Source organism: Meleagris gallopavo, chromosome 22, assembly GCF_000146605.3.
Source record: "Meleagris gallopavo isolate NT-WF06-2002-E0010 breed Aviagen turkey brand Nicholas breeding stock chromosome 22, Turkey_5.1, whole genome shotgun sequence".
Taxonomy (NCBI): Eukaryota; Metazoa; Chordata; class Aves; order Galliformes; family Phasianidae; genus Meleagris; species Meleagris gallopavo.
In genome coordinates, this window is record NC_015032.2 from 7,244,617 (window position 1) to 7,267,853 (window position 23,237).

A 23,237-nucleotide genomic window follows, 5' to 3' on the forward strand; every position below is an offset into this window, starting at 1 on the left:
CCAGTTTCAACAAAAGCCTTTTTATTAATCGAATCACTTTCTCCTCTTCCAATTATAACATGCCTCAGAAAAAGGGAAGAAGGGGCAGGGAAGTGAGGACTTCAGACCTGTGCAAGATGAAAACGATATCTTCATCAAGAACTGCAGGAAAGTTGAGTTTTAAAAAGAACCCACATGACTGTGTTTGTGTGGAAACACTATTTCTGCATGACAGCACTCGTACAAGAAAAATTCAGCAAAGCTCAGTCCCATCCACCAGTTTCCAACACCAATTTGTGCAGTCAAACCCCAGTGGTGAGGTTTCCCAATAGCATTCACTGCACTTTAAAAAGTGTCCACAGATTTAATAATAATCTTTACAGAGTTTCTGCATTCTTGCCCAAATTCCAGGGTTTTCCTCTAAGCTAGCTGGTTGTACTGTAAAAGTTCATCATAAATATCTGTCTTTGGTATAATAAAAGCAATGTTTATATTCTTGACAGAATGCATTTGTGAACTTACAGTCATTAGAGATGTAAACTGAAGGCAAGAAGATAACCTCTCTCCCAAATGTTCTATTTATTTCTGTAAAGTAATTTGTATGATTTATCTTATAGACTAAGGTTTATGGTTCACTTTGAACTCCAGGTTCTTAACTCAGCAATTGCCTGTTTGGGCTGAAGCATATAAGTGATGGCACGACCCAAAGTGCTAGATGAAAGGAGAAAGACAAAAACAAGGCAGGCTTCTGGGATTTTAACCATCATTTCTATATTCCATTGACATCTCTGGGTTAAATATTTTCCTTTAGAGGCCAATATGATCGTTCTGTCTGTACGCCATATCTCTCAGTGACAAGGAAAAGCACAGAACACGGGCATCTTCAAGGAGGCATGCCAGGATGCATGCAGTGGGGAATTTGAGGAGGTCAAATGCTGCTTTAAGTCACGACTCCCAATTTACACATGCTTATAAGCAAGGCAGCATCTACTTCGTGATTCATAAAAGAAGCATTTGATGTGGGTCCATGTATTGCTGCTGTCCTGTGTTGGAAAGCCTCTGCATTTTTTAAAGTTTCTTCTAAGCCATGTTTGCTGGAGATAATATTTAATGTTAAATAGACACAGCCTTCCTGACTTCGCAAAGTCTCAAACAAAACGGAGAGATGTGACCTGCCCCATTCATCCAACACCAAACAGTGAAAGCTGTTAATGCAGCAGGGAAGCTGCTGTAACTCTTGGCTCTCGGGCAGCTGGATGTGGGATGGATGGGGATGTGATGCTCAGCAGCACCCCAGCAGCTGCAGAGCTCAGCTCTGTGACTGCAGGATCTTTCGGGTCAGTTCGGTGTTTTCATAAGAAACATCCCACTGTTGCATCTTGTGAGAGGAAAGGATTTACTGAGATATTTAAGGTTGGAATAGGATTATAGAATCTGAATCATTTGAGTTGGAAGAGACCCTTAAAGACCACCCGGTCCAACCCCCCTGCAATGAACAGGGGCCTCTCCAGATCCATCAGGTTGCTCCTTAGGACAAATATCAACCTCTTATAAAATCAGACCAAATAAGTTTGCATCAGTTTTAACACATTAATGCAGAGGGCAGTTAAACACGACACATTTTCCAGCATATCTGCTGTTGCCATCAGAAGGGACAAACCAATGTTTCCATCTTTTAATCTTGCAAAAGATACTGGAGATTCAAGAGTATGCTGTTATATGTTTAATTTTTCGTTAATAGGTGAGAAAACCCAGAATAAGAACAAAATTACTCCTCATTGCCACAGTTGGCTGGAGGATGGCATTTATATTCTGAAGGAAAGTTGAAATATTCAGAAGATTTTTTTTTAAACCAGTCAAAAAGTCAACCCTTCTCCTAAACAGTGCTCATTAATAGGAAATTGTGAACACTTTCCATTGAGAAGCATTCAAGGAGGACAATAATAGAAAAAAAAATGGATCCATTTAGGATTAAAATTAAAAGCTTTGAATGCATCAGAATAAAAGTGAGGAAGGCAAATTATTCGCTTTATTACATTCCTGCTGAGGACCTTCATAACAAGAAGGTACCTCTGTGTTTTCACAATGCTAAAGAACAAGCATAGATGACTTTAGGCAGATTGTTATCTTTTGAGGGGAAAAAAAAGAATTTTTAGTAGTTCAGGGCAGCTACAGCAGAGGACAGTGAGATGGCTTTGAAATTGGTAAATGTGGGAGCTGTAGGCAAAAGGTGCTGACATGGCACTTGGTAGAGCCACCAGTGACTGTAGGATAGAGGCGGTGCCATCGTTCCCTCTGCTTTCTGACTTTCAGTCAGCACCAATGCTTCTCAGTTGCTGGAGCTTAAATTGTGCCCTTCTGCTGCCTGGCATGGCTGAGTGCTGTTCCAGTGGGTGAGGGGGATTGCTGTGCTGAACGTTGCCATATTTTGGTACATTTAGTTATCAATAGGTGAGATTCTGTCCAGTGCTGGATGTGAAAAATCCGTATCTTATCTGGCCTCTGCCAGGTCAACATTACTCACAATTCAGACACCATTTACCCTGCAAGGCTGAGACCCGTGTGATGCCTGGCTCTGACCAGTACTATTATTCACTTACTCTTGAGAACACTATAATTAATCAGAAAAACATGTTAACACCCTGTCTTCTCTCCCCTGCCTCCATCAAAAATCCCCACCAGCCACCCAGCTTCTGAAAACCACCGGCTTAAGCCCTTACTGAAGTTAATGGGAAAAATCTCAGCAGGAATTCATCATGCTTGGGGTCAGCCTTCTGCTTTCACTTCTAAGGCAGGCGGAAAGCCTGGGGAATGGGAGCGGGGCAAAGCCCTGCCAGCTGCATGTGCCTGGTGCTCTTGGGTGCCATCCCACACCCCACTGTGCTGAAACAGAAACTTCTCTGCCTTTGTTTTGGTAGAGCTGGAGTTGGATAAAACAATAAAAATTATAGACAGAGGATAGAAATCTCTTGATTTTTGCAAGGGTGAAAATTTTCTTTTTCAGTGGTAGGTATAACCCAGGGATGCCAGATAATATTCCCAGTGATATACCATGCTAAATAATGCATCATGCTCAGAATTTTCATACTCTCAGAGCATCATTTGGCAGTTAACACAACCAACAAGATACCTAGCTCTGGGAGCCCCAGGGATCATCTTTTCCCGAAATTTCATCAGGGCTATCAGGAAAACCACCCTGATGCAGAGGTTGCTGAGGTGCTGTCCTGCTCTGGCTTCCTCTTAGCTCATGCATTTAACACATGGAAAATCAGCAGCAATAGCTGGCCCCAGTGCCGGGCTCTCTGGAGCCTGTGCTGGAGTACAGGGCAGGAGCAGCACTCACAATGGGCCATCTGTTTCCCTCTGTTTTTATTCCCAGATTGGATCAGCTCGGGCAAAGAAAAATACAGACACTGGGAGCAGTGGCGCTCAGCACAGGGTTGGGCACTGGGGTGTTCTACGCTGCAGCAGGTTCTAAAAGTGCAGCTTATCCCAGCTGGGCAAGGAGCCAGAAATCCCCCTAAAAGCTGGTGTTAAGCGTGTGATCCAACACTTCATTTCGTTAAGCCTTCAGCACATAAATAGGCGCAGGCTGCAAGGTGCACAGGGGTAAATGTCTGCAGGATGCACAGCCCTGCGTGCAGCTGTGGAGCAGAAGCATCCTAGGCATTAGCAGAGCCTTGGCCTGTCCTCGACCAGATGTGGAGCTGTGCCTCAATCCGGCAGGACAAGCACTGCTTCTCATCAGGGAAGGCACTTCTTGTTGTTCATTGCAGTGTTTTGGAAAACAGAACCATTCTGCAACGTCCTGTGAGGGAACTGCACAACGGCTCCTGGAGTAGAGGAAAGGAAAAATCAAACCAACGCTCGCTGCATGACTTGGGGCAATGTCATAAGAGCTGTCATGGGTATGAAAGGCAAATATTGCACATCAGAAATATCTCTTTTATAAAACCATATAGGAGTTTTGCACTAAAAATTAGCCCTCATCTCTGAGCTGCGCCACAGGAGAACCTCTGGTCTTGGGCTGTAAACATGATAAGCACCCTGTAAACAAATAACAGCAATATCTCCTTCCTGGCAGTAATACCTGCAGAAATAAAACAGGGAAAAGGAACTTTTGCAGAGGAGGATGAGGAAGTATGAAGGCATTACAGACCTGCACAAAGAAGACAGGAGGAGAGACATGAGTGAATGCAGTGTGTCTTCTCATTGAGATCAGACACAGATTATTTAAATATGTATTTTTAATGTGAGCACATAAAATATTTCAATTTTTAATTGAAAATATATCATTAAGTGACAGCACAATAAAAGGGTTCATATAAATGAAGGTGCTGAGGGCAGGATCACACTTAGTACAACTTAATATATATAATAGAAACAGTAACGCTTGTTAATAGCATGGGAAGATTTGCAGGAATACTATTTTGGGGCAGTAAGGTTATTCATTTCAGAGCTTTTTAATGTCAAACGCCTTCAGAAAAATGACACTCTTTCACTCCAGCTCCCTTACCATGCATGCATTTTTTTCAACAAATAATCTCATTCATGTTTTCAGAAATGCCTTTTTCCTTTAAGTGCTTCAAACAAACTTTTACAAATAACACCTCATTGCAGCCCTTATTGCTCTGATAAATCACTGAAACAACACTCGAAAATATTAGAATCAGTTGACTCAAGGAGTTTAACATTTCGAATTGAGATAAGAACTGAAAACTCTCTGAAAGGCAACAATTATTTTGAGTACAAGAGGAAAAAAACCCCAACAATGGAGATCTGAAAAGGGAATTTAAAGTTAATGTAAACACTACTTGAAATATTTACCTTGTCACCCTACTGTATTTTTGCTACTAGATTAGTCTTATGACCACATACACACCAGCCTCCTTGGCTCATGAACTTTTCCAGTGCTTATCTCCTCCAGCAGCCCCATGTCCTTGGGTTGGGCAGTGCACTCTGGGGAGAGGCTGGGGTTGTGTGCTGGCTCCAGGGGAAGCCTCTGTTGATGGTGTTTCTGCCCAGTTGAGCACTGGGCATATGGAGGCTGTCCTTTGGATGGGACGCTATAGGAAATGCAGGAGCTTCTGTTTGCTCCTGCCTTGGATCAGTCCCTAAAACAATTTGTTGGAGGCACTTATTGGTATGTTACAGCCCAAGGGTGGTGGGCACCCACCAGACATTCTTCTTCATGGAAATCCAGCTTGATACCATTTCCTCACAGCTGAGATGTCTGAACACATCCACTTTTCTCCTCTGCTTTTCATAAATGGGATTTCAGCATCACAATGTGTTTTAAAAACCTTACAAGCACTTTATTTATTCTTAGGATTGTGCAAGAATAATCAATCCCTGGAGCATCTGGTTCCTTTTGATTCTTCTCCTCCTACCCTAGTCTGTAAACCTGCTGGGGAGCCAGCAGGAGACACATACAGTACTGAGCAAATTCATTTGGATAGCTTATTGGTAAAAACCATCTCCTAAATGCATCCTGCTGTTAGAGGCAAGAGCTGAGTTAGAGAAAACAGAGATGGACCTCCAACATGGTGGATGGGAGGAGAGTGAGGTGTAGAGAAGGAACTCAGAGGTGTGGCTTAGTGGACGTGGTGGTGATGATCAACAGTTGGACTTAATGATCCTAAAGATGGTTTCCAACCTTACTGATGCTATGACTCTATGAACCCGGGGCAGTGAAGGCAGCTGAGGCCAAAGATTGCAGCTGGGTTTTGGTGTGTGGATGGGGGAGCAGATGAAAGGTGATCATGGAGGGAAAGATGAACATGCAGAGAGAGGGAGGAAGAGGAAGTGGTAGGGGGTTTTCCACTGCGATCCTGGTGCATATGCTGGGGGCAAAGTCTTAACTGTAGCACCGGAGTTTCAATGAAAGGGGCCAGGTCTGCTCCTGCTGGGTGAACCCATGCAACCTCTCTGTAACAGTTTTAAAGAAGCACCTGAGAAAAAGATCATCGGGAGTATGAAAGGAACATCCACACACAGCGTTATTCTGAAGTTCATAGAATTCACAAAGTATTCACAAATTCATAGAATAAAAAAATCATAGACTTGTTCGAGTAGGAAGGTTGTCTGGTCCATCTCCCTGAAGGGGCACCACAGCTTCATCAGTGCTTAAAGCCCCATCAGCCTGACCCTGAATGTCGCCAGGAACGGGGGGAACCCATCACCTCTCTGGGCAACCTGTGCCAATGCTTCACCACCCACATCATAAAAAACTTCTTTCTAACATCCAATCTACATCTCTCCTCTTTTAATTTGATTCATCCCAAAGTTTTTGCAGGAAGGATGTCAGAGAAAAAAAAAAATATATCCATATTGTGACTGCAGGCTGCAGACTTTCTATCTCGGAGAGATGGAAATAGCTTTTAAAATCTGGGTCCAGAAGCAGCCCCTCAGCCCTGCCACGCAGCCGCAGCAGTGGAGCTGCCCTGTGAGTCGTCTATTCCCAAGCAGGCTGCACCAACCCAACGCATCTGAAGGTTCAAAAGCAAAAGTCCCATCCACGCCCGCTGGCTTAGGGGCTTTCACCCCGTTTTCTTGGAATGATGACCTCTGTGAAATGGCTCCCATCCACGGCGTGGCAGTAAAATAAATAAATGCGTAAATCGGCAGGGCACACTTCAGACTTTGAACCGCAGAGAAGGGGGAGCCCGGTGTTTTCACAAGCTCACAATTAAGCTCTAGCCCTTTGTAAACTTTTACTGTATTGCCATGGACGTGGCAGAAGCAAACAGTCAGCAATTACAGGCACCAGGAGGCTGCGGCCGCCCGAGGCCGTGCATGGCACCGCCAGTTACGGGGCCCGGTGACTCACGGCCCCACCGCCCATAAACCCTCTGCTCGCACGAACGGGGCCACCTCCGAGGAGCTCGGAGAGGCTCTGGGCTGCTGTTGCTGCTGCTCCGGGGCTGCCTTATTGACCGCTGCAATCCCCCGCAGATCAAAGAGGGTCTGAGAGCGTCTTCCTAATGCCGCGTGAACTGCGCTGACCTTTCCCTCTGGAACCTCTGTTAACTCCTGCCCATTACTCATTGTAAACAAAAGGGAGATCCAAAGGGTTCCCAATGGCCAAGACGGATGGGAGATGTTAGGAAGCTGGTGAAGGATGCTCGGGAAGATGACATGATTTAGGGAAAGGCTGGAATTCAGCCCCAGCGTGCGCTGCGATGGTCACAACTCTTGTAGAAATGGCTCTGGAAAACCATGAGCTGAACTCCAGAGAGGCTTGTTGTGAACTTTATAACTCGGCCGTGGGTCAGACAGGGAGGATGAGGCACCACAGCGAGCACAGGTCGGGCCATGTGTGGTTTGTGGCCATGTGGGACAACATCGTCCAGTCCTGATCCTGCCGGGGGGACCTTGAACTCTGCTGGGAGCACTGAACTCTGCTCAACTCCCAGCACAATCCCTGTGCTGCTGCATGGATCTCTGGCATCGCAGCTGATCCTCTCCTTTCATATCTTATCCTCTGTGGGAAGCACTCTGCTATACCTCACATTCTCTCTCTACTGGACAGATCCTGTGCATGGGCTTGAAGCTACGCTAAGCCCCATCACGGTCAATTACTCTTGTCGTAAAACTGCCTTTTTTCTTGCAGTGCATCAGAAACACCTGGTTCCCACAGAAGGCCCCATAAAGAAGGGCAGAGAGCTGTAAAGCTACAAAGAGGACAGAACCCTTCTCTATCAGCTGGGGGCTGAATTCACTAACGTTGTGCTCCGTGCATGGTTTCCAGTTTTATTTTGTGTAAAAAACTCTGGAGCAATTTCACCCTCTTCTTCAGGGAATGTACTGGCACAGGAAGAAGTCCAGAGTAGTTTGGAGAGGAAGGCAGCAGTGCCATGCAGCAGTGAGAGGAAGGGGAAAGGCTCCTTATATGTCTATGGGCAGATATTATACCTCCTTATTCTTCTCAACCCCTTCATTGCATTACAGGGATTTTGGGGCTCAGGACATCTCCTCCCAGTGCAGATTCAAACCAGAATCCTCCCAGCCTTAAACCCTCACCAACCCTTTATCTCACCTGGGCTGGAAACACAGACTCGGGCTGTAGCATGGCACTCAAGTGTGGATTCCTGCCCTGATAGCAAGTGATAACATCAAGTTCCTCTCACCTGTGCCTGGGCATGCTACCTTTGCCTGCACCCAGTGGGCTGGGATTGGGAATTCTGCCTGCACTGCCCATGGAGCCCACTGCAGACACACAGGAAAGGGCTTTTAAGATGCTTCTGTCCAGGTGGCTTTAGGAATGTGAGCAGGTTGCCCTGGGATTTTGCCTTTTTGGGCTTCAGAGTGATATGGAGGTGTGATTTGCTGTTTGTTGTCATGAGCAGTCGTTGTGGGTCTGTAGGAGACACAATGTGTGTGCAAAGCCTGGACAATTTCAATGCTTCTTTCTGTTGTGTTTTTGTTGCAGTTGTTGTTTGTGGGTTTGTTTATTTATTTATTTATTTTTAATGTAGTTGCAAAATGGGATAGAGGAGAAGAAGAGGGGAGGAATAACTATCCCATAGAACTGTCCCAACACAGCAATATTTATGGCCTGTTCAGTGCTTTAACAAAGCCCTGTAAGTCATGCAGTGACATTTGCATGCACAGAATAAAACTACTTCTGGAGTTTCACCAAAACAGAGATGAAACACGCAAGCATGGAAAGCATAGGGTCAGTTTCACCACGGTGATTCCCAGTTTTGCTGGACAGAAGGGTCAGCCCTCCCCCAGGAGCATGTGCCAGGCACACAGTGACCTCTGCTGTCCCCTCCCCAGCCATCATGTGAGCAGCCACGCATTTTATGGGCAATGTGAGCCATGATTATTGGCTGTGAGATGCTGCATTAATCGCACTGCAAGTATAGCTGTGCTGGGGCTTGCCGCCCGCTCATCCCAGCCATTCTTTAGTGCCATCTTCAGGCAAAGCTTCAATATTGCTGAGATCAAAGAGCCCAGGTCCAGCGATGACGCGATGGAGCCCTGTGGGTAGGTGGCTTGGCCAAGGTCTAAGGGATATGCCAGGCTGAGGGGAGCAGAAAGGGCTTTGTGCTGCCTCTCCCATTCTGCTGTGTGGGATACAGTGATGATGGAGAGATGGGCAAGACGCATCCCAGTGTGGGCATTGAGAATGCAAACCCTGACACTCCGTGCTTCACTTTCCTTGGGCTGTTCCCAGCAATATTCACCAGTGTGCATCACCCAGCCAGGCTGGGCTGATCCCCACTCCCTGGGCATCTTTGAGGCTGTGGAGCAGCACAAGTTATCTGGTGGCTGCAGTGTGTGCAACCTGGCACACATATGCTGGGAAAAGCTCTTCTGCTATGGAAGAAAGAAACAAATGGAGTCAAAGAACCCACCTGGAACTGGAGCTCCAGCATCTTTTAGGGCTCTCCCCAGTGCAGCCAGGTTGCTGGCATGCTTGCGTCTGAAAGCTGCAGTTCCTGTCACCTCGAGCTTTGCCAGCACAGGGTTGCAGAATGAGAAAGGCTTCAGCTGTGCCTGCCTACTGCACACATCTGGCACAGACATGGATGTGATCCTGCAGGCTGTGGCTCATGCTCCTCTTCCGCTTGAGGATTTTTCAAAGACCAGGCTTCCTACAGCTGATTTACAGCACTTCTTAGAGCAAAGGGGCGATTCCAGAGAAGCCACCAATTATGTTGATGAAGAGCCTGACAGTAAATAGTGTCTTTTCTCCCTCTAAAATAAAAAGACGCAGAGAGAATTCAGCGTCTTCCCAACATCAAAGCTAATAGAAGTGAAGTGAGACTCTGACCTTTAACAGCCTGCCTGTTAGCGTGGATTATATCATGTCAGCAGCCATCTGCAATATAAACTATACCTGGCTTTGATGAGACCTCTTATAGACCTTTAAATGGATGGAAATACTGCAAGGCTTTCTGCAGAGAGGAAACCACACAAATACTGAGGCATTAGCCAGGCAGCACTCGGGATAAAGGCATTTGCCAGAGCTTGCTGGGGCACAGGCACTGAGGATGCTCAGGGAAATGTGGGTCAGGTAAAGCACCACATGAATACGCTGCATTTGAGGTAAAGATAGATTTTGGGGACCTGAAGATGCTTTTCCAATAGCAGGAGCAGTTTGTGTCCCTGCTCTCATCTCAGTATCTCTGTAGAGATGTTAGGAGCTTTGGTTTATCAATCTATTGGACAAAGACATCCACCTGGGCCTCCATCCCTGCTTTTGTTTGTCTTTCTGTTTTTCCCACCCTGAATGCAATCCCTTGCATACTCTGGGGTGGACACCTTCCCCTAGATCACAATGCCCTTCTTCCTTCAGAGTTCTCTTGGGCTTCAGTGGGCACTGGAGCAGATTTCAGGTTCCTATGGTGGTTAGCCAAGCTAGCAACCTTATAGATTTCCAATTTCACTGGCTTTTGCCTTCATCTGAAAGCCAGGGATGAACAAAATATAAAATCACCATGCTAAATATAGCGGGAGCTACTTCCAGTAACATATTAGTCTAAATGTCCAATAATTAAAGCTAAACACGAGCAGAAAGTCTGTGGGAAGCATGCAGTGCCCCTGTGAATACTAAGTGCTGTCATTAGGAGAACTGCATCACGTCAGATGCTGATGGCCCTGAATGACAATGACATAGTACCTGAACAGCAGCAGGAGTTGATCCCATACAAACATGTGTGGGAAGTCTCACTGGCACAGGGAGGGCATAGGAAAATGCAGGTGAGATGTAACTGTTTGAAATATGAGGAGCCTGAAGGGAAACCCTAGGTGGCCAACAGCCAAGTGGTCCAACCCCAGGGCCTTTGGTTAATGGAAAGTGCAGCACTGATTGATCTGTGACCCTGACAGCACAGGGCAGTACTGGAGCATCTCAGCGTGGTGAGATGTGTAGAAAAGCATTTCTGCATCGAAGCAGATTGGTGTAGATAAGGGCAGAGTGGGACTGAGATCGTTGGTCTGGTGACAGAAGGTTCCTTGGAAGCAGCTCACTGTCTTGGTGGGTGACAGACACACATGGCATCCCAAAGAGGACCCAGAAACGTTGGGTCTGATGAAGACACAAAGCCACTGATCTAATTTCTTAATGTGTCAAAACATCTCACCTATTTCTCAGGGCACTTATCCCTAGAATAAGGAAATTTTCTTTACCACGTCAGGAAGAAAAGAAAAACGGAGGAGGGAAAAAAGTCATCATTACACTGACACCTAGAGATAACTTTTACAGCCAAGCACTGGATAGGGTAACGCTGCTCCTAAACAAAGCTGATTTATTAGGAAAACTCACCCATTTACAGTCTGTAAGTTAAGGGTTCAGGGTTCTGTGCACAGCGATGTTTCAGCCATCAAGGAACACGGTGGTCATGCTTTATGGAAATGTCTGAGACTTCCTCTCTGCAGGGCCCTGGCCATTTGTGTTATGAAATACACAATGCTTTTGCTTCTCGAAGTCCTACACGTTGAGCCATAAAGACAAACATGAGTGATCTTGTATCTTCTGGGGCTTTATGGCGTTATAAAATATGTTTTATGTTCCAATCAGCAGCGACAATTTATGAACAGAAAGGCTCGAAAAGATATAACATCAGACTATGTATTTTAATATAGTTTGAGAGAACTGTAATGCCTTGAATGACATTTGCTCTCAGCACACATGGAAAATGAATAGTAATGCAGCGGAGATTGATGGTTTATTTCATCAGCAAGGGTCTGCTGTGAGCAGTGTTTTATGAGCGTTATAGACAATAACGAGTTGGCTCAAGGAGGACGATTTATCGGCCATGTGGCCACCTTCTCCTGGAGCACTAACATTACCTTAGTGCCTTGTTTGGGAAATTTGTTAGCATCAATTCCAAGAGGTTTGCCTTTTCTTTCTTTTTTTTCTCCTCCTCCTTAATATTAAAATTAAAGCCAGACGCAGACGCCAGGCATCTTTATTAATGTTTCATTTTATTTACACAATGTATCAATTATAAGAATGTATTATGAAGTAACACCAAAATGATCTATTTTATATGCAAATCCTCCAAGGAAGGAGAATAAACCTGCTCAGAAGTGGAGGTAACACAGGCATCAGACAAGAGTTAGAGTACGCTCTTTGTTGAGTATTGGTCATGTTTAAGCATCCTGCTTTTAAGATTACACTGAGTATTTATTGCCACTGCTGGATTTCTGTGAGTTCAGCATGTTTTGGTAAATCACCTTCAAAGCTTCTGCTGTAATTCAGCCTTGGTTAAGCATCGCAGCAAAGCACGATATGCAAAAGGCTGCTGGGGCTGGCAGCAGCTCTGCTGGCCAAAAGCAGCTGTTGGGTCTATGGCACCCAAGCTGTACCCCTGCTCTACCCCCAGACTGCAGGATGCTCACCACCAGCACACCTAAAACCCCAACATGAGCCCCCGTTCCCCTTGAGGTGTGTATGCTGCACACAGTCATAGAACCATAGAATCATGAAGGTTGGAAAAGACCACTAAGATCATCAAATCCAATTGTCAGCCCACCTCCCATGCCCACTACACCATATTGCATTCCTTCACACCCATCTTATTGCACCTTCTGATTTGACTCCAAGAGTTTTATTAACGCTGTTGACTCTCCCATGCTTAATCCACAGCCCTCAACAGTAATTAAGCATTAAGTAGTGCCTGCTCAATGCAAAGCATAAGAGAGCTTTATTAGCAGGCAGAAAAAAAAGCTGTGTTGATTTAGAAGATACAGTTCACCTGGTAATTTCTGTGCCGCCTTAAAAACCACAGCAAAGTGATCTCTGGAAGGTAATAAACAAGATGCAAAATCACCACGATAGCATAAATCATTGCAAACTCACTTGATATTAATGACTGTGCCATGGATCCAGCCAAGGGAATTGCTTTGTAATACAGTATCAGTGCACCATTATCTTAATGTAAAGGAGAAAATGGGATCCTTTAAAGTGTGTGTGGGATTCTATTAAGCTCTCCTCTGTGGAGAGGGATGGGAGTGCCTGGGTGTACCTCGCAGTGGTGACATCAGCTGAGGGTGATCAGTTTTTCCTCTCACCTGAATCCCTCCGCGAACAACCTGTCCTCAAATCAGAGCAGGAGAAGCTGAATCACAGAAAACCATGATGAGCATCAACCTTCTTGTTTCAGAGTGGGCAGGCAGGGAAAGCTTGATGGACACCTCAAGGCTCAGTCACATCCCTCTGTTGTCCATGCACACGGAGCCTCCCTGGTTGTCACACAGTTAGGAGCAGAGGTGGATTCGACCCTTCTGGCTGCTCTGCAGTGAGTTATGTTAGCATTACACACAGCTATTCATTAGAGATTTTCCAGCTGCTTTTTGCCTAAATGTTTGCACAACACCCTCAGCATGTTTCATTCCATAGGTTATTTTATCCCTACCAGCCCTAAAAGTGTTTTAGAAAGAAAATATACTTTGCTGCAGTCGGACATTTCATTCAATCCACATCCACAAGAAACTTAAGGCTGGTTGGAAATAAAGGGGGTCAGTGTTCAGAGAGGGACTGGAAACCAGTTATGCCAAATTTTGGCTGGGCCCAGTGGCTGTGACAGTCACTGAGGACAGATGCAGGCAGAGCAGAGATGAGCTCATTTCTGCAATTTTCAGCCTCTCCTACTCCTTTAGAATCAGAAAGGAAAACGATTCTTTTTATTCTCACTGCTTATTTTTTTCCTCCCAGTGACACAAGCCAATTCTTCGTCCATTCCCCTAATGCTAAAGGATGAGTAAGTTCTGATGTCAGTCCAGGAATGCTTCCTAATGGGCACTGTAGCTTCACAACCAATGTCACCCTTCCCCCCAGCGGAGTCTGCCCAAATGGTGGTGGGAATCATAGGCAGAGTTATGGCAAGACTGCTCCATTTTATAGAAGTGTTGTTTCCATCTTAAAGTCAACATTTCAGACTTGCACTGAAGTTCTGAAATTCTGCCCAGTAGTGATAAAACAAACTCATAGATGGCTGAAAAATTCTATGGATGTTTCTCAGCTATCCCAGAACCTTCCTCTGAAGCCTCCTAAACATGGGAACTTCAAAGTGACACCAAATTAAATCTCATGCAAACCAAGGTACCCATCAGCCAATGGCGCTGGGAGAACAAGTGCTCAGCAAGGAGCTGAAACCACCACTGCTTTGCCTTAATGCAGCAATGCTGACCCCCCCCAGCAATGGGTCTGGTACCAGTGGGCACTGGAGGAGTTTGCCATCTGAAGCCAGCTGCAAATCAGCTCTAAGTGATTTTTGTTATTACAGGTGCTTAATCCAATGAGTTAAAGCTGTGCAGACCAGAACATTTCTGCTCTTCAAGCTGCAGCTGTAGTCATCCCCCTCATCTCAGTGTTTTAAATAAATCCTTATGTGGGTATCTTAAAGAGCTGGCCTAACTCCCCACAGCATTAATGGGTGTTAAGTGGTGTGCTGAGATAAGAATACATCCCATTGTTAAGAATGACTGATAGAGCTCAGGGGTCAAGTGAAATTGTACTTATCTGCTAGCAATTCCAGCTTTTTTTTTTCTTCCTGTGTTTGCTGTCTAGAATTTTCTTCTGGGGGAAAAAAAAGAAAGTAAGAAAAAGGAAAGTATAAGGCAGCCCTGATTTTAATCAAGGATCAAGCATAAGATTCTCCAGGGGCTATCAACAGATAAAAGACAGACACAGCACTTCTGTTGGAAAAGCCAGGGGATACCTTTTCTGCATGATGAAACCCACGGGACCACCAAATTATTACAAATTACTGGGACGTCAGAACTCCCTTCATGAAGGCAGTGGTGCAGGAAAAGTCCCTTTCCACTAAATGACGTGCAGACAGCTGTCTGCTGCTTTCTATAATGAACAGAAGCTGGTACCTGGAACTTCTGTCTGGTGGGTAAAATTTCACCTTGGGAATGAATGCTCAAAGTTGTTCTTTTTTTTTTTCCCCAGCTGTAGCAGCCTGATGTGTTTTGGGTTTAACTGGATGGGAGAAGTCCCCCAGCTCTGGAAGGGACTCGGTGTTCTTGGCAGGGCAGAGCCCACTCTCATTACCTGGGACACTCGCCCAGGATTTGATTAAAAGGTTGTTGTAACCGGGAGAAATGAGGATCTGATGTACTGGGATGGGACCCAGCACATCCATTTCCCAGGGCCAGCTTGTTGGGCGAAAAGCACTCCATCTGGCCCCAAAGTGGTGACCAGCAGCAGCTGCGCAGCATCACGTCCTTGGGTCCCACCATGACCCTAACACAGAGCAGAGGATGCACAGAGCACTCTTCGGTTCAGCCACATTACTTTTCCCCAAGCACTTTGGGCTGAGCTTTCTTCCAGCCTGCAGTATCACCCTGCTTTCACACACTAGTTTTGGTGCAGAATTTGGCTTTTTGCTTGGAGAAACCAGGAGGCAGCGATGGCAACAGGCTGTGAGCATGCACTGGTGCTAGGGAGTGCCTTGGCAGTAAGGTGATGTTAAAAGAAAGGGATGGAAGAAATGCTCTTTAAAAACAAACTCCCAACCCGGTGATGGGCTGTCTATCAGATCTCCCCTTGGGCAGGACTGGGCTCCTCTCCCTGTGTTTCTCTATTTCCCTCTGGTCACCACATCAGAAGTTTCCATAGTTCTCACTATGACTTTTAACACAAATGGAGAGTTGAGAATTATTTGGTCTGAGCACAGAAATAAGAGTACATATTCTCTTTCCTTCTGATTAATAGTTCCAGTCAACATCAGCTAACTTATTCCTATTGACAGATCTATGAAATACTTGCAGAATCAACAGCTATTAAATGTATGGCCATGCACTGGCACCATAAAGCCGTAACGCTCGTGTCTATTGCAATCAAGGCTTTTAAAACCTAATTACTTCTGGGTGACATCAGTCATATATTTTCATGTGAAATTACAGTGGCATGCAAGTGCCCAGCAAAATAAAAGAAAACAAATGATGTCCTGTAATAACGGAGAAGTGAACTATCATTTTTAATCTGGCATGAAAGCTCCAACTGATGAAGCTTAATACAACTTGTTAAAACACCTAACAAGCGAGGAAGTGATTAAGTATTGTCCTTTTGCCTCTGGGAAATGGGATCTGCTCTCAGCAAGCACAGAGTGACTGAGATAGCCCTTTGGAGCTGATTGAGCTGCACATAAAGTAACTTCTAATGATCTCAGTCCACTTTGAGCCATAAAGATTTAGAAGGGACAATATTTTAGAAATGATCAAGTTCCACTCGTTTTATTAGTGAGGATAAAACACCTTTGTGGAGGAAATTAAACAGAATAAATTGCTGAAGCCGTCTGCAGCTTCCATCACTTAGCGGTGTCGGAAGAGCACAGCGTGGCACTGCACTAAGCAGCAGCTCATCCACAGCAGAGGGAAGCGAGGGGAGAAGCTGCCTCGTGTTTCCAGGCTGAAACATGAGGAGCTTCTTCTCAGAGCGGTGATGCAGTGGCACAGCTGCCCAGGGTGGTGGTGGGGTCACACAGGAGGCGTTCCAGATCCGTGGAGATGTGGCACTGAGGGGCACGGTCAGTGGGCACGGTGGGATGGGCTGGGGTTGGACTCGGGGATCTCAGAGGTCAATTCGAACTTTCGTGATTCTGTGATCTCCCTGGGGAAATTGAGGCACTCGGAAACCACAGCAGGTTTAAGGCTGCCCGTGCTCCCTCTGCAGTGGGAGTGAAGATGCAGCACCTTTTTGAGCATGCAGAGGGCTCTGGGGATGCTCTGCCTTGATCTCCTGGCTGTCCAATCACCTCCAGCACTGATATCTCTGCAGGGACAACATGCACAAGTTCCCAGATCTTGACCATAGCAGAACCTGGTCCAGTTCTCCTGACTTTTATTAAGGACACTTTTTTTTCCTTTTTTTTTTTTTTCTCTTCAGGAGACGTTTCTTTTATGGTGCTTAAATTAAGTTTTCAAGGTTAATTGTCCAATTTGATGTCTTTGGTTCAATAAATAATTCAGAGACAGTTTACGTCCTCCCATGTAAAGATGCCTGCTGAGGTTACCGTCGCAGCCAGGCACTTCCTCTGATGTGCTATTAGCTAATGTGCTGAAGGTTTTTCTACCTCATTTTGGAACACTTATGCTCTTTGAGAGGACATTTGAATGAAACTGAAGTTCACTGGAAGGGACTGTAGTGAAGACAGCCAAAGCCACGGAGCAATGGATGCCAGCACCCGTGACCCAGTGCTTTTCCTGCTCTCAGCCCTCAGGCGATAGCACAGCAATCACTTCAGGCCTAATAACAAGCCAACAGGTCAAGCTGGGGAGCCTGTTACGTGCTCTTTGGGGACTCTTTCTGCAGAGCTGTGAGCTCAGAAAGGCCTTTTCTGAGAGCCTTGGAATTGCTACCAAGATGCCATTAGAAATTTCACATCGCTAAACTGCCGTGCGCTGTATGCGTCGCTGCTTCCCTTAGTCACACTTTTATAGCACTCTTACAAACAATCTGCAAGAGTGGTTTTCCTACAGGCTTTCTATAATGGGATCATTGCCCTGCTGGGACTCCCAGGTACAAATGCAAAGGAAACCCCATAAGTGATAAATATCCTTGTGGTGCTCTGTGCGAGTTCCAGCCCTGTGGGGAGGGTTGGGGTCCCTGGGAGCTCTGCAGGGATGGGGCTTTTGGCCCCCCTGGGACCAGGGGCTGGCAAGGAAGGGCTGCTGCTTTCCCTGTCGATGCTGTAGGAGCCTTGGGGACCAATTAGTTAACGTCTGCACCACGCTACCGATACACAAAGCAGAAAAAATTGGCAGTGCTTACTAAATGCATCTTTTCTCGGTTTTAAACTCCATGCTGAGTTCACAGTGTTGGTGCCTACAGCAAATCCACCAGCCCTATGGGTGCTTGGTCATGTCAGGCCCACCCGCTCTGCAAGCAGTGGTCCCCATGGGTCAGGGGGTGGCAGGGGACTGGGGGAAGTGCTGCAGCTGGATGCGTCCCAGTGCTGACACTGCAATGCAGCTCCGATGCAGAGCACATTGATTCAACGCTGTGGTTGCGTCCTTTAAATAAAGGTCACGTTGCAAGGCTGGCTCTGCTGTGTGCGTGTGCACCTGGAGGGTCTGGACTGGGAATTTGGGTAAGAGTGAGCTGCTGTGCGTTGTGCTGCAACAGGAGCTTTTGGCCCACACGGCTCATGATGAGGGTGTCAGGGAACCAACTTTGCAAGCACCTCTGGGGGCTCAGCAGAGCAAAAATGGGTGCCAAGGGGATGCCGTTCCCATAGCTGATACCAACGTGGTGTCACCATCCCACCTTTCAGCTCCTCCACAGACCCCTCTGATGTGACACAGAACCATCAACTCACCCTCCTTTCCCAGCCACCCCCACCCTCTGCTCACAGCTCCTTGAAACCATGCAGAGAGTCACACCACGGGGAGGAGAAAGCAGATTTTAGGCCTGCAGGACACAAATCAAAAGATGTGAATTTTGCCTGCTCGAGCAAATTGTGGCTACAAATATTCTCACTAAAAAAAAAAGAAAAAAACACAACACGCAGATATTGGCAACCTGGCTGTTGGCTGAGCAGCAGATCCTGAGGTTTGCAAGCAGCAATGTATTCAGGAGGCATCTGATCAAAGCTATAAAAGAAAAAAAAAATCATCAAAGCAACATAGTAAAGATGATAGTTGTTAAATCTAATTTCAATACCGTGTGTGCATAACCTCTAACTCGGAGGCATCTAAGCATTCCAGACATGGCCGGTGCATTGTAATTTTTGCATCGTTTCACATTACTCACAAGGTACATTAGATGGACACTGAAGGATGAATTATTCTTTTCAGCAAAACATTTTTGTGGAGTAAGTAAATTTATCTTGCGGGGAGAGTAAAAGGAAGAAATATGGCATTAAAATGTGCAGATCTGAGTTGAACACATCTCTCTTTTACAGGGAAACCATGATTTAAGTGCACTCTATTACTAATGTTTAATAAAAGCCATAATTCAGAATGTCAGGCTGAGGCTGTGTGCATTGAAACTATGATTTGGGGAAAAAATGACACGAACATTTTTCAGTACAGTAGCTCTTCTTTAAGCCATTTGTCTGCTGGCCTAAATTAGCTTCGAAATGTACTTCATCTTTGCTAAAAAGGCATTGATACAGTGATAATGTTTTATCAATTAATCTCACCTGCAGTGCTTGGGAGGGCGGAGGGGGGTGGGGTCACCCCTTGTTGACCCCCCATCTGCAGTCACTGGGTGCCCAGTGCCAACGCTTGGGCTCCCTCATCACTCCCAGCCATCCTTGCAGAGTTTGTGCGGAGCCAACCTGCTCGAGATGCTCCCCAAACGCTCCCCCAATCCCCGCAGCTCAGGCTCTGACCCCTGGCAGGAGGCGGAGGAGTCCTTCCCTGCCCGTGCTGCTGCCAGCCGATTATTTATTGCTCTGTCAACGTTGGCTCCGAGGGGAATGCGGGATTGACGGATTGATTGGGAAGGAAAGAAGCTGTCTCACGTTGCGTCCCCTGACGCTGCGCAGACCACGCTGGCTGCCAGCCCTGAGCAGAGCTGCCTGTGGGTCAGCCCTCGTTTGCTGCATCTTCCAGGCTGGATTCTTCTGTAAGCTGCAAATGTCCAACACTTGGGTGCTTCCTGCTGTGAGGTGAGAGCCAGCAGTGCCTGCGCAACAGCAGAACTGTTGTGCTGAGCTTGGAGCAGCCCGTGGGACATCAGTTTGGGGTCGCAAATGAAATACTGCACTGCTACCACACCGGGGTCGTTTCTTCAGTGGTGTCACCCTGCAGCTCCATTTGCTTTGCTATTAAGGTCTGCATGTCATAGAGTCATACAATTACAGAGTTACAGAATCAGAGTCATAGAACCATAGACTGGTTGGGTTGAAAAGGACCTCCCAGCACCCAGACCAATCCCTGCCACAGGCTTGTTGCCCCTCACCAATTTGGTTGCCCAGGGCCCCCTCAGATGTCTCCAGGGATAGGGCACCCACAGCTCTGGCAGCAGTGCTGAGGTCTCACTGCCCTCTGAGCAAACAATTTCCTCCTCACATCCAGTCAAAATCTCCCCTCTTTTAGTTTAAAGCCATTTCCCCATGTCCCCTCCTGTTTATAAGCTCAATTTAAGTACTGGAAGTGCACAATGAGGTCATGCAATGAAGTCGCCTAGAGTCTTCTGCAAGCTGGACACCCCCAGCTCCCTATTTCTGTGTCATTTGGAATTGTCAGTCCTCAGCCAGTTGTCAGCTTGGAGGTTCCTGAGCTGCAAGTGCAAGCTGTGAGTGTTGGACTGAAGCCCAAAGGTGTTCATGGACAAAGGGTTGTTAGAAATGCTGCTTGCTTGGTTTTGCTTTCTAGGGCTCTACTTCTTCAGGTTGGATAACAGGAAAAGATTCTGCACCAGAGGGTGGTGGGCAGGGAACAGCTGCCCAGAACAGCAGGAACAGCCCCGAGCAAATGGACACTGCTCTCAGACATAGAGTCTGATTTTTGGGTGGTCCTACGTGGAGCAAAGTGTTGGACTCAGTGATCCGTATGGGTCCCTTTTAACTCAGGATGTTCCGTGATTCTATGATTTTTCTCAATAAAAGCTGAGTTTCTAGAAAATAATGTAAAATAAAATTAAAAAAAGAAAAAAGACAAAGTGGCTTGGCTCACGTCTGCTGTACTCCACACTTGTGCAATGAGCTGAGCTGCGACATCTCCCATAGAGATGCATGCAGGTCAGCAGGATCCAGGTTTAAACAATGCACTGGAGGATGCTGCTTTACACCAGGTGAGGATCTGCGCCATTAAATACCACTTTCATTTGCCACCTGACCTGCAGCCAGGACATTTATTAGCACAAACCAACCCCCACGGGGCTGGCAGAGGCCTCGTTGTTCCTCTCCCAGGGAGAAGCCCCCCGGGCTCTGCTCCCAGGCACCGCAGCACCCGCAATTAAACTCCCCTTAAACTTTAAAGGCATACTTAAATGTGTTTTTATGGCCCCATTACTTTCTCTTTATAACCCGAGGTGAAGACTGGAATCCTGTCCGAGACATCTTAAAGGTTATATGTACAATTAGCCACTTCTCATCACGTTCTTTAATATCTCACTGCATAAGCCAAAACAAACCCCCATAAATCACAGCGGGGCACTGGCGGGGCAGCGTCCTCCATCCCTCCCTGCTACTCACAGGGTCTCAGTGGTGACCAAACAACGTGGGACAGAGCTCTGAGACGTCACATCCCACCCCCTCACCTGCATGTGCTGCGTTGCCCATGACAGATGTGTACACTTTTGCATGGAGGGCTGCCAATATTTTGCATACTTACACAGCGCTGCCATAAATATTAATGCGGTGCTAATATGGGTAGTTCCACCAGCTGTGTCCATTCTCGAGGGATACTTCAACTATTTATATTCGGGGCAATGAGCAAGCTGTTATTATATAATCAGGCTGTTGGAGAAGCCTTTGGAATAAAAGTCGCACTGCGAATTAGCCAACAGCCGAAGCGTGTTTGGAGCCGTGGGACATTACAGGTTTAATGACAGAGGCTTTGACAGAGCAGAGGCAGGGGACAGCCAAATGGGAGAGAAGGAGAAAGGTGCTGAGAGCTCAGCTCCTCAGTAATTAGCGCTGACTGGGACTTTGAGGCTTTTCACAGTCGCAAATTTGGCTCCTTCCATAGGATCCATCTGCCTGAGCTACCAAGGTCCCATTGTCTTCTTTTTTTTTTGTCCTCAAATCTCTGCTGTTCAGAAGGCAAACTTCTTCTTCTTTACATAAAATAAAACCTAGAGAACACTCTGGAAGTGATTTAAACCTTCTCTCCTCCTTTTTTTGGGGGACGATGAATATTTAATTGAGTTGCAGGTGGATAAATGATCATTTTCTTCATCCTATATAGTAGTGAGTAGTAAATTACTTTACCAGGAAATCCGGTTATAATTACAAAATTGATAACAGAGGTGTGAAAATTTACACCTGTGATAATAAAGGCTAGCTTCCCTTCCTACATTGACATTATATCTTCTGAGTTATCTCTCGTGCATGATCTAAATATTTCATACGAGCCAGCAATCGGAGGCTTGGGCTCACCAGGTAAGAAATAACCTACTTTTGTATTTCATGTGCATATATCTCTCACAAACAACTGCATTCTGCATGCGCCCACACACCTGCACAGCAGCGCTCTACGGGTGGGTGTTTGCACGCCTGGAAACGGAGAGAGAAACCCAACCTTGTGCTGCAATGCAGAGTTCAGCAGCAGCACGCGACAAAGAAGAGGACAGAGAGCAAATAACCTTGGGGACACCCAGGTTAAAAATTGCAATTTGCCCCCCTCCCTCCCCACCACCATTTCAGACCGGGTGCTGTTGAGCTGCAGAACTGAAGGATTTGCCTTCCACTCTGCTTCTCTTTCTTTGGCTTTTCCTCTGGGAAGTGCTGAGTAAAGGGAAGCACCAAACTTCTGCTGGGCTTTGGTAGCAGTGCTGGGGCTGGGGGGAGCAGGAGGCAGAGGGGACCCGTCATTGGAAGTTGGCACTGTGCTGGCACGTGCTAACAAGGCAGCACAGGGCTGGTAATTAACACAGCAATCAGCAAGGCTCTCAGCAGAGAACGCCGAAATGAACCCAGCACAGATCGAAATGAATACTGAGCAATCTAATGGACAGAAGTGCACTTGCCAGAATTAACCGAAGAGGAAATCAAACCCTTTGTGTGCAGCATTTGGCAGCAGGAATCGCCCCTTTTACGTCCGGCGAGGGGCTCACTTGGAATTAATCTGTATTTGGGGAAGATTTTGTCAAGGTCACGGCTTTGTGCTGAATCTGACCTAAATCTGCACTGGATGCAGGAGGGGATGGGGATTCTGGGGGCTCTCCTTGGCATCGGGGAGGGCAGGATCAGTGCTGGGGCTGCTGCTCATGCGGTCATTAAGACACACAGATTGGAGCCTTCAGCCTGAATCTGGCTCTAATCCATTACCCCCTTCACATCGCATCGCTAGAAAGCGGAGCCGGTGCCATCAATTCAGGCTAACAGAGATGGGCTGTTTGAAAAAGTTTGGTCTGGTTAACAGCGCTGTGTTCAAGATATCTGTTACAGAGGTGCCAAAGCCATAAAATACGTAAATTGCCTCTTTCTCCTCATTTTAGCATGTCATTTCATGCTTTTATGTAGATATATATATTACTGTTCATTCTGTTTCTTAAGACATCATCACTTTCACCTCGGCCAGTTTATTAAAGATAATTATATCGAAGTCCCTGTGCTGGATGGGAGCATTATGTTAACAAGAGCATACTTTGCTGTACATGAGACCGTTTGTTTTTTTTTTTT

The 23,237-nt window shown here is 46.3% G+C and overlaps 1 long non-coding RNA gene across 1 annotated transcript; it reads right to left on the reverse strand.

Moving 5' to 3' along the window:
• Positions 1 to 1,764: 1,764 nt before the first annotated feature.
• Positions 1,765 to 10,301, reverse strand: LOC109370765. The gene is made up of 3 exons (XR_002121168.1): positions 9,761 to 10,301; positions 9,342 to 9,684; positions 1,765 to 3,812 (listed from the first exon to the last, which is right to left on the reverse strand). It is a non-coding gene; the product is annotated as an uncharacterized LOC109370765 (long non-coding RNA).
• Between the last annotated feature and the right edge of the window lie 12,936 nt (positions 10,302 to 23,237).